Source organism: Gorilla gorilla, chromosome 13 (assembly GCF_029281585.2).
Source record: "Gorilla gorilla gorilla isolate KB3781 chromosome 13, NHGRI_mGorGor1-v2.1_pri, whole genome shotgun sequence".
In the NCBI taxonomy this organism is placed as follows: domain Eukaryota; kingdom Metazoa; phylum Chordata; class Mammalia; order Primates; family Hominidae; genus Gorilla; species Gorilla gorilla.
The window spans coordinates 102887715-102904403 of record NC_073237.2 but is presented as its reverse complement, the minus strand read 5'-3'; the positions used below and the strand labels follow the sequence as shown (position 1 = coordinate 102904403).

The following is a 16689-nucleotide window of genomic DNA, read 5'->3' as shown; positions in this document are numbered from 1 at the left end:
TAGAAATTATTCCTTGATTTGTTCAGCCAGCAGTTGCCCCTTGCAACTTCTCTACCTTCAACCCTGTATGTTCTGCCAGGACCCCAGATATTTACAGCTCAGAGGCTACAACTCATGGGGTGGCTGGTTTTTTTTTTTTTTTTTTTTTTTTGAGACAGAGTCTCACTCTGTCACCCAGGCTGGAGTGCAGTGGCGCGACCTTGGCTCGCTGCAACCTCCACCTCCCAGGTTCAAGTGATTCTCCTGCCTCAGACTCCCAAATAGCTGGGATTACAGGTGCATGCCACCACACCCAGGTAAGTTTTGTATTTTTAGTAGAGACGGGGTTTCACATGTTAGCCAAGATGGGCTCGATCTCCCGACCTTGTGATCCTCCCGCCTTGCCCTCCCAAAGTGCTGGGATTACAGGTGTGAGCTATGGTGCCCGGCTGGGAAGGCTCTTTTTTTTTTAGGTTGAGTCTGTGTGAGGGAAAAGGAAAGGAAAAGTTTGCATCTGAAATGTTTATTGTCTCCTTTCCCCCTAAAGATGGAAGAGAATGCTTATATAATTGTAGTAATTAATACTTTTATTATCATTGAAACCTGAGATAGATTTTCCTGTGATTTCTATAATTCTCACAGCTGTAAGGGGAAGATAGTATCACTTATGTTCCTGATTTCCTGTCTACCAAATTCAAGTAGGAAAATGGGTTTCCACAATTGTGGTTTAATGTGAATAACTATGTAAGATAAAATGTTAATTTCTACTTCTATCAATAAACAATCAGCCAGGCATGGTGGCTTATGCCTGTAATCCCAGCACTTTGGGAGGCTGAGGTGGGCGGATCACCTGAGGTCGGGAGTTCAAGACCAGCCTGACCAACATGGCGAAACCCCATCTCTAATAAAAATACAAAATTAGCCAGGTATGGTGGCACATGTCTGTAATACCAGCTACTCCGGAGGCTGAGGCAGGAGAATCGATTGAACCCAGTAGGCGGAGGTTGCAATGAGCCAAGATCGCACCATTGCACTCCAGCCTGGGCAACAAGAGTCAAACTCCACACCCCCCACACCCCCCAAAAAAATAAAATAAATAAATGAATAAACAATCATGCATTCAAGAGCATGGAAGTAAACACTTGTATGTAGAAAGTGCTGAAATAAGAATTAAAATATCTAAAGTTATTTTTAAAGAGTTTTTAGTTAAAAAGACTCAACTACTCATTTCAGAAAAAGAATAATTACTATTTTCTGACCATATCTTACCATGGTTGTTCTTAGGTAAACCAAGGAAACGGATTAGGAACCAGAAAATACTGCATTGCCTCCTCCATATACATCCATTAGTGTTGTAGGGGATATAGCTTTGAGAGCAGATTCTCTCCTATTGGAGCCTCAGTTTCTTCATCTTTTTTTTTTTTATTATACTTTAAGTTTTAGGGTACATGTGCACAACGTGCAGGTTTGTTACATATGTATACATGTGCCATGTTGGTGTGCTGCACCCCTTAACTCGTCATTTAACGTTAGGTATATCTCCTAATGCTATCCCTCCCTGCTACCCCCACCCCACAACAGGCCCCGGTGTGTGATGTTCCCCTTCCTGTGTCCATGTGTTCTCATTGTTCAATTCCCACCTATGAGTGAGAACATGCGGTGTTTGGTTTTTTGTCCTTGCGATAGTTTGCTGAGAATGATGGTTTCCAGCTTCATCCATGTCCCTACAAAGGACATGAACTCATCATTTTTTATGGCTGCACAGTATTCCATGGTGTATATGTGCCACATTTTCTTAATCCAGTCTATCATTGTTGCACATTTGGGTTGGTTCCAAGTCTTTGCTATTGTGAGTAGTGCCATAATAAACATATGTGTGCATGTGTCTTTATAGCAGCATGTTTTATAATCCTTTGGGTATATACCCAGTAATGGGATGGCTGGGTCAAATGGTATTTCTAGTTCTAGATCCCTGAGGAATCACCACACTGTCTTCCACAATGGTTGAACTAGTTTACAGTCCCACCAACAGTGTAAAATTGTTCCTACTTCTCCACATCCTCTCCAGCACCTGTTGTTCGCTGACTTTTTAATGATTGCCATTCTAACTGGTGTGAGATGGTATCTCATTGTGGTTTTGATTTGCATTTTTCTGATGGCCAGTGATGATGAGCATTGTTTGACGTGTCTTTTGGCTGCATAAATGTCTTCTTTTGAGAAGTGTCCATTCATATCCTTTGCCCACTTGTTGATGGGGTTGTTTGTTTTCTTTCTTGTAAATTTGTTTGAGTTCATTGTAGATTCTGGATATTAGCCCTTTGTCAGATAACTAGATTGCAAAAATTTTCTCCCATTCTGTAGGTGGCCTGTTCACTCTCATGGTAGTTTCTTTTGCTGTGCAGAAACTCTTTAGTTGAATTAGATCCCATTTGTCAATTTTGGCTTTTGTTGCCATTGCTTTTGGTGTTTTAGACATGAAGTCCTTGCCCATGCCTATGTCCTGAATGGTATCGCCTAGGTTTTCTTCTAGGGTTTTTATGGTTTTAGGTCTAACATTTAAGTCTCTAATCCATCTTGAATTAATTTTTGTATAAGGTGTAAGCAAGGGATCCAGTTACAGAATTGGAAAAAAAAAACTACTTTAAAGTTCATATGGAACCAAAAAAGAGCCCTCATTGCCAAGACAATCCTAAGCCAAAAGAACAAAGCTAGAGGCATCACGCTACCTGACTTCAAACTATACTACAAGGCTACAGTAACGAAAACAGCATGGTACTGGTACCAAAACAGAGATACAGACCAATGGAATAGAACAGAGCCCTCAGAAATAATGCCGCATATCTACAACTATCTGATCTTTGACAAACCTGACAAAAACAAGAAATGGGGAAAGGATTCCCTATTTAGTAAATGGTTCTGGGAAAACTGGCTAGCCATATGCAGTTTCTTCATCTTTAAGTGAAGTTATTCTTCCTCCTGGATTGTTATGAAGGGTTGTTAGCACTGCACCTGGACATAGTGGGCATTTCACTGATGACAGCTCTATTAAGTGCTTGTGTTGCAACTAATTGTTCATTGTAAAAGCAAAATGTTAGATTTATAATGGAGTGATCAAATTTAACATCAGTAATCACAGAGCAGCTTGACATTATGTGCTTTCCGTAAAGATACGGAATACTTAGCATCACCATTATTCTTACAAAAAACATATTTACCCTGAATCCAATCAAGCTTCTATTCTTAATTTCTAAATAAGAGGAAACACAGGTAGCTGAGAAAACAGCTAAATGACGTCACAGAGAAATCCTGAAGCAAATCCAGAATGTAGATCTATTAGAAGGCAACTGATCAGGTCTCTTCAAAAAGTCAGTGTAATGACAACAACACCAACAACAAAAAAAGTTGTGAGAGGGGCTTTTGTAGAGTAAAAGGGACACGAGACATAAAAACCAAGAAAAACGTGTGAGCCTTCATGGATCCTAGTTTGAAAAAAAATCTATAAAATATAATTTGGGGACAATTGGGGAAAATTTAAGTATGGACTAGTTATTAACTGATGTAGGGAATTGCTATTAATCTTCTGGATAAAATAATGCTACTGAGATTATGTAAATTAATGCTTTTGTTTTTAGGAGATGTAGGTTGAAATATTTAGTGGTGAAGTATCATAATTCCTATAATTTACTTATAGCAAAAATATAAATACATGTGTATATATGTATATAGAGATATAAAATAGATATGGCAAGATAATTATTGAATTCAGATGGTGAATATGTGAATGCTAATTGTACAATTTTTCCAACTTTTCTGTGTGCTTGAAAATTTAGTAATAAATGTTTGGGAGAAAAATGGAAAGAAATGACTTAGTAAGATGACAACCAAACTGATTTAATTAAAAAGTAGCAAATTTAGCAGCAGAATCACAACACAATATCCATAGCACAGAAAGAAAGATTTTGTAAATGTTTATAAGAATATGGAATGCTAAAATAAGAGATGTATAAAACAAAAAGTTTATCATGTACTATAAGCAGAATCGTAAATGATTTAAACAGAAATATGTTTGGCAAGCCAAGGGCTTATCTGGCAAAAATTTGAATTTCCTGGCTTTGCTCGATTTGCAGATCTTGAGAACTATCCAGGTGATAATAACTCTATTGCTCCCTCTTTTGGAGAGTAATGTAGGTCTGTCTCCTTTTCATTTTTTGTAGTTTTGGTTCTGACCGTCATGGCAAAATTGGGCAGACATTTTTCATCTATCCACCCATTTAGCCATCATTCATTCACTCAAGTCACTGAGCTCTGGGGATACAGAAATGGACCCAGCACTGTGCCTGTCTCAAGGAACTCTCAGCACAGTGTGGAAAACAGACATTTGAATAAATTACCACAATGCAGTACCATAGAAGATATTAGGAATGGCTATTAAAATGCTTCAGGATACCACAGAAGGGATACCCTATTCTGGCTAAAGAAGCTTGAGAAAGAATTTAAAAATCAGTTAAAGGAGAAAACAAGGGACATCATATGTTCTCCAAATTTATCATATGAAAGCATCCTAAACATGTCCATTAAATATTTGTCTGTGTACAGACAACTCTAAGCCATAGAAAAATGAAAAATTCTCTTGAATTACTATTCACTCACTCACAGACCAGATAATCACAAAGCATCTCCTATATGCCATGTGCTATTGTAGATGATACAGATGAAACCTTGGGCAGACAAGTTTCCTTTCTAATGGAGTTTACTTTCTAAAAGGAAGAATAAGAAAATTACCATTAAATCAAGTCAAAACACAAAATATGATAACTCTGACAAAATTAAAGTGGGATATTGCAATAGAACTACTATAGGTTAAGTGATTAGGAGCAGCCTCTCAATGAAATGATATTTATGTTGAGACCTACAGGACAAGAAGAAGCCAGCCCAGCAAAAATTTAGAACATTCTAGGAAATGGTATATACACAATGGAATACTATTCAGCCATAAAAATAATGAAATACTGTCATTTGCAACAACATGAGTGGAACTGTAGGGCATTATGTTGAGTGACATAAGCTGGGAATGGAAAGTTAAACACCACATGCTCACACTCATATGTGGAAGCTAAAAGTGTTGGTCTCATAGAAATCAAAAGTAGAACAGAGGATACCAGAGGCTGGGAAGGATTGGAGGAAGAGGGGGCAGGGAGAGATTTGTTAAAGTAAACAAAATTATAGCTAGATAGGAGCAATAAGTTGTAGTGCTCTATAGCATTGTAGGATAACTATAGTTAACAATAATATATAGTTTCAAATAGCTAGAAGGAGAATATTGAATGTTAAATGATACATGTTTAAGACGATGGATATGCTAATACCTTGATCTAACCATTATACAGTATATGTATTGAAACATCGCTATATATCCCATAAATATATACAACTATTATGTGTAAATTAAAAATAAAATAAGGAAATATTATAATAATCCATAGGCAGGAGTTGGCTTGGCAGGTGTGAGCATAGAGGACCAGCATGGACTGAGAGCAGTGGAGTGGGAGAGTGGGCCTAGGTGGATTAGGTGAAGGGAACAAGCTCAAATGATGTAGGGCCTTATAGGCTAAGAAGTATGGATTTTGTTCCAAGAACAATGGGTGATTTTAAACAAGGAAGAAGACAGGCTCAGATTTATGTTTCAAAAAAACTCACTCTGGCTGCTAAGTGTTGAGAGGCAGAATGAAATTCTGAAGAATGTCAAGGGCTAGCACAGAGGTCCACAAGAGATGATGGTGACTTAGATGGGAATGACGATGGGAGACTGGTGTTGATGGTGGTGGTGGGGAGAAATGAAAGGCATGTGGGAGGTGAGAGGAAGTTTGGAGTTAAGTATGTCACCTGGTTCTAGGCTTGAGCAGTTGAGCTGATGGATGGTTGTATCATCAGTGAAAATGGAAAAGCCTAGGGGATGAACAATTTGACTGCAGGGTAAGATATGGAAAAAAGAGTCCTGTTCTGCCCGTGTTATTTGGGATACAAACTACACACCCAGATGAAAAAATAAAAAAAAAAGGGAGTGGGCTGTATAAGCTATAGTAAAGATCCTATTTTACTTGAATTTAAATTAATTTGTCAATATCCACTAAGAAAGTAGAAAATCCATATGCTCTAGGACCCAGAAATCCTGCCTTTAGCGATTCCCTACCGAAGTTCCTGCCCATGTACACCAAGGAGACCTGAACAAGGACATTCATTGCAGCATTGTCTGTAATAGAGGAGAATTAGAAACAATTGAAATGTCCATTAATAGGAGAATGGATATATAAATTGTGCTATATGCTTGTGATGGAATTCAAATGTAGCTGTTAAAATGAACTAAGTCTACATGTGTCAACATGGGTGTATCTCATAAACATTATGTTGAATGGATGAAAAGTTGCAGAATCATATAGACTATATGACAGCATTTAAAAATGTATTGGGGACACATATAGATGTAATAAAATTATAAACATATGAAATAGGATACACAGTAAATTCCTGAGTGTGGTAGCTTTGGGAGAGAGGAAGAGGAAGAGGAATAAATGCTCTTGTGAGGGGTAACAAAAGGGGCTTCAACTTTATCTGCCGTGCTATAGTTCTTATATTTAAACAAACAGAAGCAAGACAAGAAACAACAACCTGACCTGGTCAGTTGCTTCAACTGATCAAATGGGGCATTGCTTGGTATTATGTGGACATGTCTAATAAAGAGGGTTCAGGCCACAAATGAGTTCCTATTGCAGAGTCCAGTCAAGGTCTCAAATCCCAGTGATTGATTGGAGCCTCTGACCTAAGTTTCCTTGCCAAGGCATTTGCATTGAACATGAACACACATGTGTAAGTTAGACATATTGCTGTGTCTTTTTGCCAGAATTTTAGCAGAAAGGTTATATTCGGTCTTACTAGTTGAAAACACAAATAATTCCAGGATTGCACTAATAACATTCAAGGGGGGTAAATCTGCTTTCTCACAGAAATTTAGGCAATGCTAGAGTAATTTAATTCATAAACGGCTCCTGGTTGTGATTGCATTAGGGCTGTGAAATGTACCACAGTGAAATGCCAATGACTGTCTGCTAAAACAAGGAAGGTGGGGATATGGCCTTTCTTGGTATTTATATTACATCATGATGAAAAATATGTGATCTTTAAGTTGTTACACAACAAATAGAGCCTTGGTCAAAATTTCACAGGGCAAGTAGTTGAAATTTTGTACTTTCGATGTTTTATATTAATTTTGATTATTATAATTTTTTGATTAATTTTCCTTGGGGATATCAGGACAGTATGATGGTACCTTGGGATGGTGTTATATGATGTTGATGGGGTGAGGAGAACACAGATTAGTCGGTTCTGTCCAATAAGCCCCTCTATCCATAAGGAGAGTATTCTCAGCTAACTGTTATAATAGAAATGTCTCTATTTTCAATCTTTAAGCATTTTGAGATTTTTTTACTTGATGCTGGTGAATTTAATTTCCTACTTTAAGTTTGTATAATCATGCCTAGTACTCCTCTTCTCCCTCCTCCATTTTTTAAAAGACTTTGAGTCACAACTTTGCCAGCCTAATCAGACTAGTATGGGCATCACATTGTCTAAAAGGTGCTGCCCTGCTGGGATTTACATTATGGCTCTTTTTGCCACCCTGTCTGCTACTGTTTAAAGAGCTAGCAAGCCTGGGTGGGGCGCGGTGGCTCACGCCTGTAATCCCAGCACTGTGGGAGGCCGAGACGGGCAGATCACGAGGTCAGGAGATCGAGAGCATCCTGGTTAACATGGTGAAACACTGTCTCTACTAAAAAATACAACAAAAATTAGCCTGGCTTGGTGGTGTGCGCTGTAGTCCCAGCTACTGGGGAGGCTGAGGCAAGAGAATGGCGTGAACCCGGGAGGCGGAGCTTGTAGCGAGCCGAGATCATGCCACTGCACTCCAGCCTGGGTGACAGAGCCAGACCCCATCTAAAAAAAAAAAAAAAAAAAAAAGAGCTACCAAGACTGGAGAACTGGCCAGAAAAACAGAAGAGAAATAAAACACAGTAAAACTAGTTTGACTGTCCAACTTAAAAAGATAGACTCCGAACTAAATATTTTGTGTGTAATGGGACAATATTTTGATGATACTAGGGCAATGTGCAGCATTTTTTGTTTTCACGGTGAGCTCTTGTTCCAGGTTGGCTTGTGCCTTTCATAACTAGTGTCAGTCCTAGACAATTAGAACAAAGGGAGTAGAAAGAACTCAGGATATGACATAGGGGACATACAGCAGTTAGAAAATAGAAGATGTGGGTGGAGATGAGTCAGAAATATCCAGATAGACATGAAAGAATTTAAAAATATGGTGGGAGGATGTAGAGAGGAGACAGTCACCAGCAACCTTGGGGATAGTAGAGGAAGGTCATATGCTTTCAGGAGAAGTCTCCTCACAAGGCTACTTTCAATATGGTGTGGGGTTATACACAGCAGTGATGACTGGGGAGGAAATAAATAGGTGAAAGACAGGGCTGTCTGTAGCTATGTCAGGTAATCAATCCAGAAGTTTCTGTGAGCCTCGCTGAGGGGACACTGAGGAGCTGAGAGACAGCACTGTGTTTAGGGGCTTTCCAAACAGGGACATATGACCAGAGCCGTGGATTCCAGTTTTCAACAGCAGCACCTTGCTCTAGATGGGGCCAATAACACCTCAGCAGTGATCAGTCCAAGTATCAGAATAGATCGGACGCTTCCCAGTAAAGATAAGAGAGGATCCAAGAACACCTGCTGGAACTTACGCCTTTTCTCTCTGCTTTGAGAGTATGCAAAGAAGCCTTGTCATCAGATCCAGAAATCATCTCAGGATAAAGAACAGGGAGGATTCAGGACACTATAAGATGAAACACTTACCTAAAGTAAAAGAGCAGCCAGAAATAAGGAAAACTTTAAGCCATCTCTAAGAGGAAGGTGAACTTAAAATATATCCAACATTTTATGTGAAAAGAGATTAAAGTGGAAAAAAGATTGAGATATTGTAAATTTCCAGTTCTAGGTTTCCCAGCTACCTAGAGAGCTGTGGGAGGGGAATTCTTGAGAAAGAACAGATCATGAGACAAAGAACTTATATTTTCTTTGAATATTTTAGTGTAATATGCAAACTTTTGACTCTACTAGATGTTTATGGTTAGGGTTGTACCTAATTTTTTTGATTGGTGGATAATATATACGTGTGTGTGTGTGTGTATGTGTGTGTGCGTATATATGTATATATGTATGTATATATACATTCACAGCTCTCTTCATGTGCATTTCATGACTTCCAAAGAATACAGAAACTCTTATCAAGACACAAAACATTTCCACTACTCAAGAAAGTTTCTTCATGCCCCTCCTCAGTGAACTACTGTACCCTCTTATCTGAGGCACTGATCTATTTCTCATCATTACAAAAAATGTTGTTTATCATTTCATGTAAGTGAATCACACACTTTGTACTCTTGTGTGTCTGACTTCTTTTGCTTAGCAAAATGTTTTTGAGCTCTATCCATGTTATTGTGTATATAAATAGTTCATTCCTTTTTATTGCTGAGTAATATTCCATTAATTGATGTTTGAGTTGTTTCCATTTTAGACTATTACGAATAAAGTTGCTACGAACATTCTTAAACAAACATTTTTATGGACATTTGTTTTTATTTCTCTTGGGTAAATACCTAGAAGCGAAATTGCTAGATCATAGAGTCAGTATACATTTGGCTTTATAGAAAACTGACAAACAATTTTCCAAACTGGTTTTACCACTTTAGACTCCCACAAGTAATATATGAGGGTTATTGCTGTTCTATATCCTCACTAGTATTTGGTGTTGTCAACATTCTTATTTACAGCCATTCTAATGTGTGTGCAGTGGTATCTTATTGTGGTTTTGACTTGTAATTTCCTCACGACTAATGATGTAGAGCAATTTTTTATGTTCTTTTTGGCCATTCATATATCATCCTTTGTGAAATGTCTGTTTAATTCTTTTGCCTATTTCTTTAAACTGTGTGATTTGACATCCATAGGAGTGTGCTGCTCAGATCTCCTTTGAGAAAGCTTATTTTGGGAAATATAATCGATTGACAGTTCCCCATTGCTGCTTTCAACCAGTGCCTAAGCACTGGGGAATGTGAGTCTAACCTATGCCCACCTAACAAGGATTCCTCTAAAGGGCAACTTTTGCTTAAAGATTATTCATCAGCCTGATTAAAATATTCTGAGAGTGTGTTGCAATTTGAGGCTCTTCCTAGCCAATTTTTCTTTCTTTCTTATCTTGGACAGGTATCAGAATTGCCCTGGGGTTAGATGTCTTTCCTTGTTTGTGTGCCACCACTCCCCCACCAGTTTATCTTCACAGATACTTCAACCAGTACATCTCTAGCACTTCTAATCCTATTTTGGCATCTGGAGACACACTTTGTTTTTGTTGTTGTTATTGACTTGTATGAATTCTTTTTATACTCTGGATACAAGTCCTTTGTCGGAATCTGTATTGTAAATATTTCCTTCCGGTTTGCCTGTTAATTTTCTTAACAATGACTTTTTATGAGCAGCAAGTTTAACTTTGATAAATACAACTTATTAATGTTTTCTTTCATGGTTCGTGCTTTTGGCATTTTAAGTTATTAAATTTATTGGCATGATGTTCATAATATTTCATTATTTGTAGAATCTATGGTGATGTCTTTCCTTTGTTCTGATATTGGTAATCTCTTTTATTGAAGATCATATTTTCTTGATATTGGATATTAGTATTTTTTTCTGGATTAATCTACCTAGGGGTTTATCAACTTTATTTATTTCAAATAATATATTTTTGCAATTAGTGATTTTCTCTATTATTTAACCATCTCCTATTTCGTGGATTTCCATTTTTCTTTATTATTTCATTCTTTCACTCTCTTTAATTTTCTCTCTCTTTGAGTTTCTTAGAATGAAATTCTAGAGCTTTAATTATCAACTTTTTATATTTTATAATGTATTCATTTAAAGCTATACATTTCCCTCTAAGCAATGCTTTATCCCTATTCTGCAAATGTTGGTAAGTTGTGTTTTTCATATCATTCAGTTCAATATACTTTCTCATTTCCCTTGTGACATCTTTGACTCATGGCTTGTTTATGAAGTGTGTTGAATTCCCAAATATTTGAATATTTTTCAGATGTCTATCATACTTAATTTATTGCCTTTTATTTATACCCACTTAAAATAATTTTTTATCATTTCACAGAAATGTAAGAAACTTGTAATAAATATAATTACATTTACCATTCCATCATTTCTGCTACTGTTGTCGTATCTTTTACATCTACATATGTGTTAAAACCCACAATATACTGTCATCTTTCTTTTTTTTTTTTTTTTTTTTTTGAGACAGAGTCTCACTCTGTCACTCAGGCTGGAGCGCAGTGGTGTGATCTCTGCTCACTTCAACCTCGTCTCCCGGGTTCAAGCGATTCTCCTGCCTCAGCCTCCCGAGCAGCTGGGATTATAGGCACCTGCCACTATGCCCAGCTAATTTTTTGTATTTTTAGTAGAGACGGGGTTTCACCATGTTGGCCAGGCTGGTCTCGAACTCCTGACCTCAGGTGATCCATGTGCCTTGGCCTCCCAAAGTGCTGGGATTATAGCCTTGAGCCACCGATTATCTTTCTTTTAAAAAGTATCTTAAAGCAATTCAAAGAAAAAGTAGTGTTTTGTATTTATCGACATATTTATCATTTACAATGCTTTTCATTTCTTCTTGTAGGTTTGCATTTCAATTTGGCATTAGCTTGAAATCTTTTTAACATTTTTTTTGTAGTGCATACCTACTGGCACCATATTTTCCTAGCTCTAACTTACCTGAAGATGTCTTTATCTCATCTTTATTTTTGAAGCATATCTAATTCTAGATTAGTAGGTTTTGTTCTGTTTTACTTTTAGTAGTTTAAATATACCTTTTTCTTATTTTCTGGCTTGTATTATTTCTGATGTGAAGTCACCAGTGAATCTTATCATTGTTACCTTCTAAATAATGTTATTTTATTCTCATTGCTGTTAAGATTTTTATTTATCTTTGATTTTCAGAAATTTGACTATTTTGTCCTAGGTATGTTAGTTGTGTGTGTGTTTATTCTTCCAGGTATTCACTGAATCTCCTGGATCTGTGGTTGATATTTTCATTTGCTTTTGTAAAATTTTTGGCCATTTAAAAAAATTTATTTTTCTTCCCTTAGATTCTTCTAAGACTCCAAGTATACTTACAATAAGAATCCACTTGATATTTTCCCACAGATAACAGAGGATACATTTTTTAAAGTATTTTTCACTCTTAGTTATTCAGTTTGGATGTTTTCTATTAATCTCTCATCAAGCTTGCTGATCTTTCCTTCTGTAGTATTTAATAAGTTATGAAGGTCATTCAGTAAACTTTTCAATTAAATTTTAATTACAGATACTGTATTCTTTATTTCTAGAATTTTATTTTCCTTTAGCTCCCTTTAAAAAAATAATTATTTTGATTGGCTGAGATTCCTCATCTGTTTATTCATCATGCTCATCTTGTACTTTACAGCTTTGAGTACATTTATTCTAGCTACTTTAAAGTCCATATCTACTCAATCCAATATATGTGTAGTCTATTTTCTTTTTCTGTTTACTTTTCCCCTCCCTTCCTTTATGGTTTATGTCTTCTTGATCCTCTACATGGCTAGTAAGTTTTGATTATTTAGATTTTGTGGTTCCTACATTGTTGACAGTCTGGGTTTTGCTGTTTCCCTTTATAGCTTCTATCAGCCTCTCCCTCCCTCCCTTCCTCCCTCCCTCTCTTTCTCCCTCCCTTTGTGTGTGTGTGTGTGTGTGTGTGTGTGTCTGTGTGTCTGTGTGTCTGTGTGTCTGTCTGTCTGCAATTCAGCTAATTCACACACAAGCAGATCAGCTTGGTCTTGTCAAGGCTTGATGTTAGTTCAGATGCATCAGGCTTTCAATTAATCCTTACTCCATGATTAAAGTGGTAGCACTGCCCCCAACACGTATCTTTTCTGAAGACTTACATTCATGGCAGAGGTGTTCACTGAGGACAATCTACTCTGGAAATCTGATCTCCGTTTGTACTGTGTGACCTCTGTGATCGCTCATCAGCTGACAGTTTGCATGTAGTTATTCCATGCCAGTCTTTGTTGAATCTTGCTTTTTTTTTTTTCTTTGCAAAACTCTGTCACCCAGGCTGGAGTGCAGTGGCACAATCTGGGCTTACTGCAACCTCTGCCTCCCAAGTTCAAGTGATTCTCCTGCCTCAGGCTCCTGAGTAGCTGGGATTACAGGCATGGGCCACCATGCTTCGCTGGTCTTTGTATTTTTTTTTTTTTTTTTAGTAGAGATGGGTTTCACCATGTTGGTCAGGCAGATCTCAAACCCCTGACCTTAGGTGATCCGCCCACCTCGGACTTCCAAAGTGCTGGGATTACAGGTGTGAGCCACTGTGCCCGACCAAATCTTGCCATATTCACATACAGATTAGTATTTGGGCAAAGACTTAAAGAGAATCAATGGAAATTTCTGGAGGTCTTTTTGGTACAGTTCTCTTATTTCTAGTACCTTGCCTTATAAATTCTAGCTGCCACAGCAGTCTGAATTCTGATCTCTGTTTCCTTTCTCTAGGGATACTGATGCTTTCAGTTTGGGGTCTACTTATATGAAATATTTTAAAATATTCTCATGTAGGAACACAATATGAATGTGGAGCTTACCTGTGTGTTTCCTGCTCTCAAGATTATAGCTTTGCACTCTTTTTTGTCCAGTGCCTGCAAACGATTTCTTCATGTACTTTTATCTTCTTTCAGAGTTGCTTACAATGATAAGTAAGTGTAAGAATGATGCACGTTAATTCAACATGGCTAAAGTCCATGACTATTGTAAAAGGTTATAAGAAAGTATTGCCATATCTATCTATCTATACAGATACATATGCATATATGTTATATGCATATAATAGGTATGCACACTATATACATAATACAGTATGTGATATGCATATATGTATGTATGATATATATGTTTATTCACATACATACACATATGTATACCAATGCATTGTTTTACACTTCCCTCAATGTATTCTTTCAGAAAGATGTTTCAAAGGGGTCCTATTTATTCTTCACCCAACTTGAACCAAGCTGTAGAAGTAAAAGATTAAAATTCCTTGTTTGGGAGAATTTTTCGTTGATGCCTTCATGACTATGGGATAATGTCTAAACCCCTGACAGATTTATGTTGAGCAATCCTCACACTCTGGCCTCATTTCCTGCCATTTCATATTCCACTCTAGTCCCCATACCATTTATGGCCCCCAGTGATCTACTTGTGATTTCCTAAATATATCATCCTCTTTCACACCTCCATGTCTTGCATATGCCATTCTCTCCGCCTGGAATGCCTTTTATTCCTTCTGTTCTTTCTTTTTTTTTCTTTAGAAAGCTCTTTCACCTTTTCTGCAAAGGTTGTCTATTCTCCACCAGAAATACTACTTATACTTTCTAAATTCTTCCTCTGCTATTTCATATATCTCAGTGAATTGAAAGTATATTTTAATGTATCAACATCCCTACTTCCCATCCCTATTATACTATAAAATTACAACAGGACCGAGTCTTATTCATTGGTGTATCCTCACCACATTCACACTATCTGGCACATAGTAGGTTCCCAATGAGTGTTTCTAATTAGGTGAATTAATTAATATGCGTGAAATGAAAAATAGATATTTCTATTTTCTAATGGTAATACCCCTAACCCCTAGATGGTAGGATCTAAAGTCCAAGTCACATGTTTCCCATGCTGTTCAACATCTACCCTGCCTCCTGGTTGCAGATCTGAATTGTGTTATTTCTCAAAGGCCATTAAGAAGTCTTCAGAGAAAGCACATGAAATTACCTCCAGTGCTGGTTTGCAGTAATGTCCTTTTGTTCTCAGATAGTCTCCAGTTGACAGCTATCAAGGTTGTTCTAATTTGTGTCAAACGGGCCATCTACAGGGAACATTTTGGAATGGGGAAGGTTCAGGAGACAGAAAAAAAGTAATGAATATAAAGTGTAAATGCCATAGTAAAGTAATAGAGACATATAATAACAGCAAGGGAAATTTGACCTTCTGGCCGAAAACTTGATCGTGAACCAGTTGGAGAACTTTAGAAAACTGGATCAGCCTCAATAGTCACAGAGTAAACATGGGAAGTGCAATCCAGTCTTATTAAACATAATGCACACTTAATGCATAATTTTATTGCAACCAATTTCATGCTACTGCCTTAAATGAAGCTGGGTTTACTTCCATTGCACCAGTCCACTACCATTAGTGCCTCTTAAGAGAACGGCAAGGCCAGTAAACTGTTACTGGGCTGATCTCTTCCTCAGCCCATACCTTCTGCTTCATAAATTCACCCTACTCCCACAGCTTGTACAGAAATCTTGTCTCCATTCAGCACATGGCTTTTGAAACACTACACTGTTTTGGCAAGTTGTTTGCATACGGGAATGTTATAGCATTTCCATTTATACCAGTACGTAAAGCACTGAACCTTTGCCTTGGGAGAATGTTTGTCTGAATCCCAGACCTAAGAGCTGGGGTTCTTATTATCTGTAAATTCAGTCTGGGGAAAACCTAACGTCTGCATTGTGATAAGAAAGGAGATGTGATTCTGAATCAAAAAGAGAGAGACTAAAACCCATAAGATGCATCTTGTCTATATCTTGAGGCTTGGCTTACTTTTTTCTGTCCATGTTAATTTTGGACTATATGCCCTCAAATTCTGTTTGACTTCCTCTGGGGTCTAGTCTTCGCATATCTGAATATGAATAGGATAAGGTGAGGTGCTGAAAAAGATAAAATCTAGAGCCTGATGCCTGACTTTGAAGTCTTGGTTCTGCTATTACCTGTGTGAGCTTGGCACATCACTGTACCTCTCTTAAGCTCAATGTTTTCATCCATAAAATGAGGTTCCTAGTCATCTTGTGATGAGGGCAGACTGAAAAAGCACTTTATAAGCCTGAAGATGGTTGCATATATTATTGTAATTAAAGAAAAGCATCAAATGTGATAAATTATGAGCAAACCAAATTCTGTCAAAGCCACAATTATTTCTAAAACTTAATAGGCATTAAAAGTCTAAAGATATCAAAAACACATTGCATATATTTTAAATCTTTCACAAAATTCTGAATTCCCTTCTTCAAAAAAACAAAATCTAAATAACAATTTTGTATTGAAACAAAATTTCTGAAAATATTTTCCAGCTGCTATGGGATGAGAAAGCAAATCGTACCAAAGCCTATGAAGACATCAGTAGCAGAAGGTCTTCACAGATCTCTGGGGCTCTTTAAATCCTGAACAATGCCTTGCTTTCCCCTTGAACAACTCACTCCCCACAGGACTCCCTTGAAAGTGCCTGCTCTTCGGAACCAGGAAGAGCTCTGACACTGGGGTTTGTAGTGGCCTCATAAGGGGCGCTCTTGAGGTGGCCACAGGAGATCCAGAAAGAAAATTACTGATCTGCATTCTGAATTTTGGATTCATCTATATTTCAAAGAACATCTATAAAAGAACGCAACTGCTCCCAGATAGTTAAATGCTAACCCCAGCCAAAGTTTTCTACAATTCCCAAAATCTAACTAGTGTTATAAAGGGGAACCATGTTCC

The 16689-nt window shown here is 37.4% G+C and overlaps 1 long non-coding RNA gene across 2 annotated transcripts in view; it reads right to left on the bottom strand.

The window, feature by feature from the left end:
* LOC101128024 (uncharacterized) overlaps positions 1-16689 on the bottom strand; it is a 63546-nt gene that overhangs the window by 26535 nt on the left and 20322 nt on the right. For both annotated transcript variants that reach the window (XR_008668249.2, XR_008668248.2), the window contains exons 2-3: positions 14929-15022; positions 13746-13843 (exon numbers count right to left, since the gene is read on the bottom strand). This is a non-coding gene — a long non-coding RNA (uncharacterized lncRNA). The remainder of the gene's footprint in view (positions 1-13745; positions 13844-14928; positions 15023-16689) is intronic.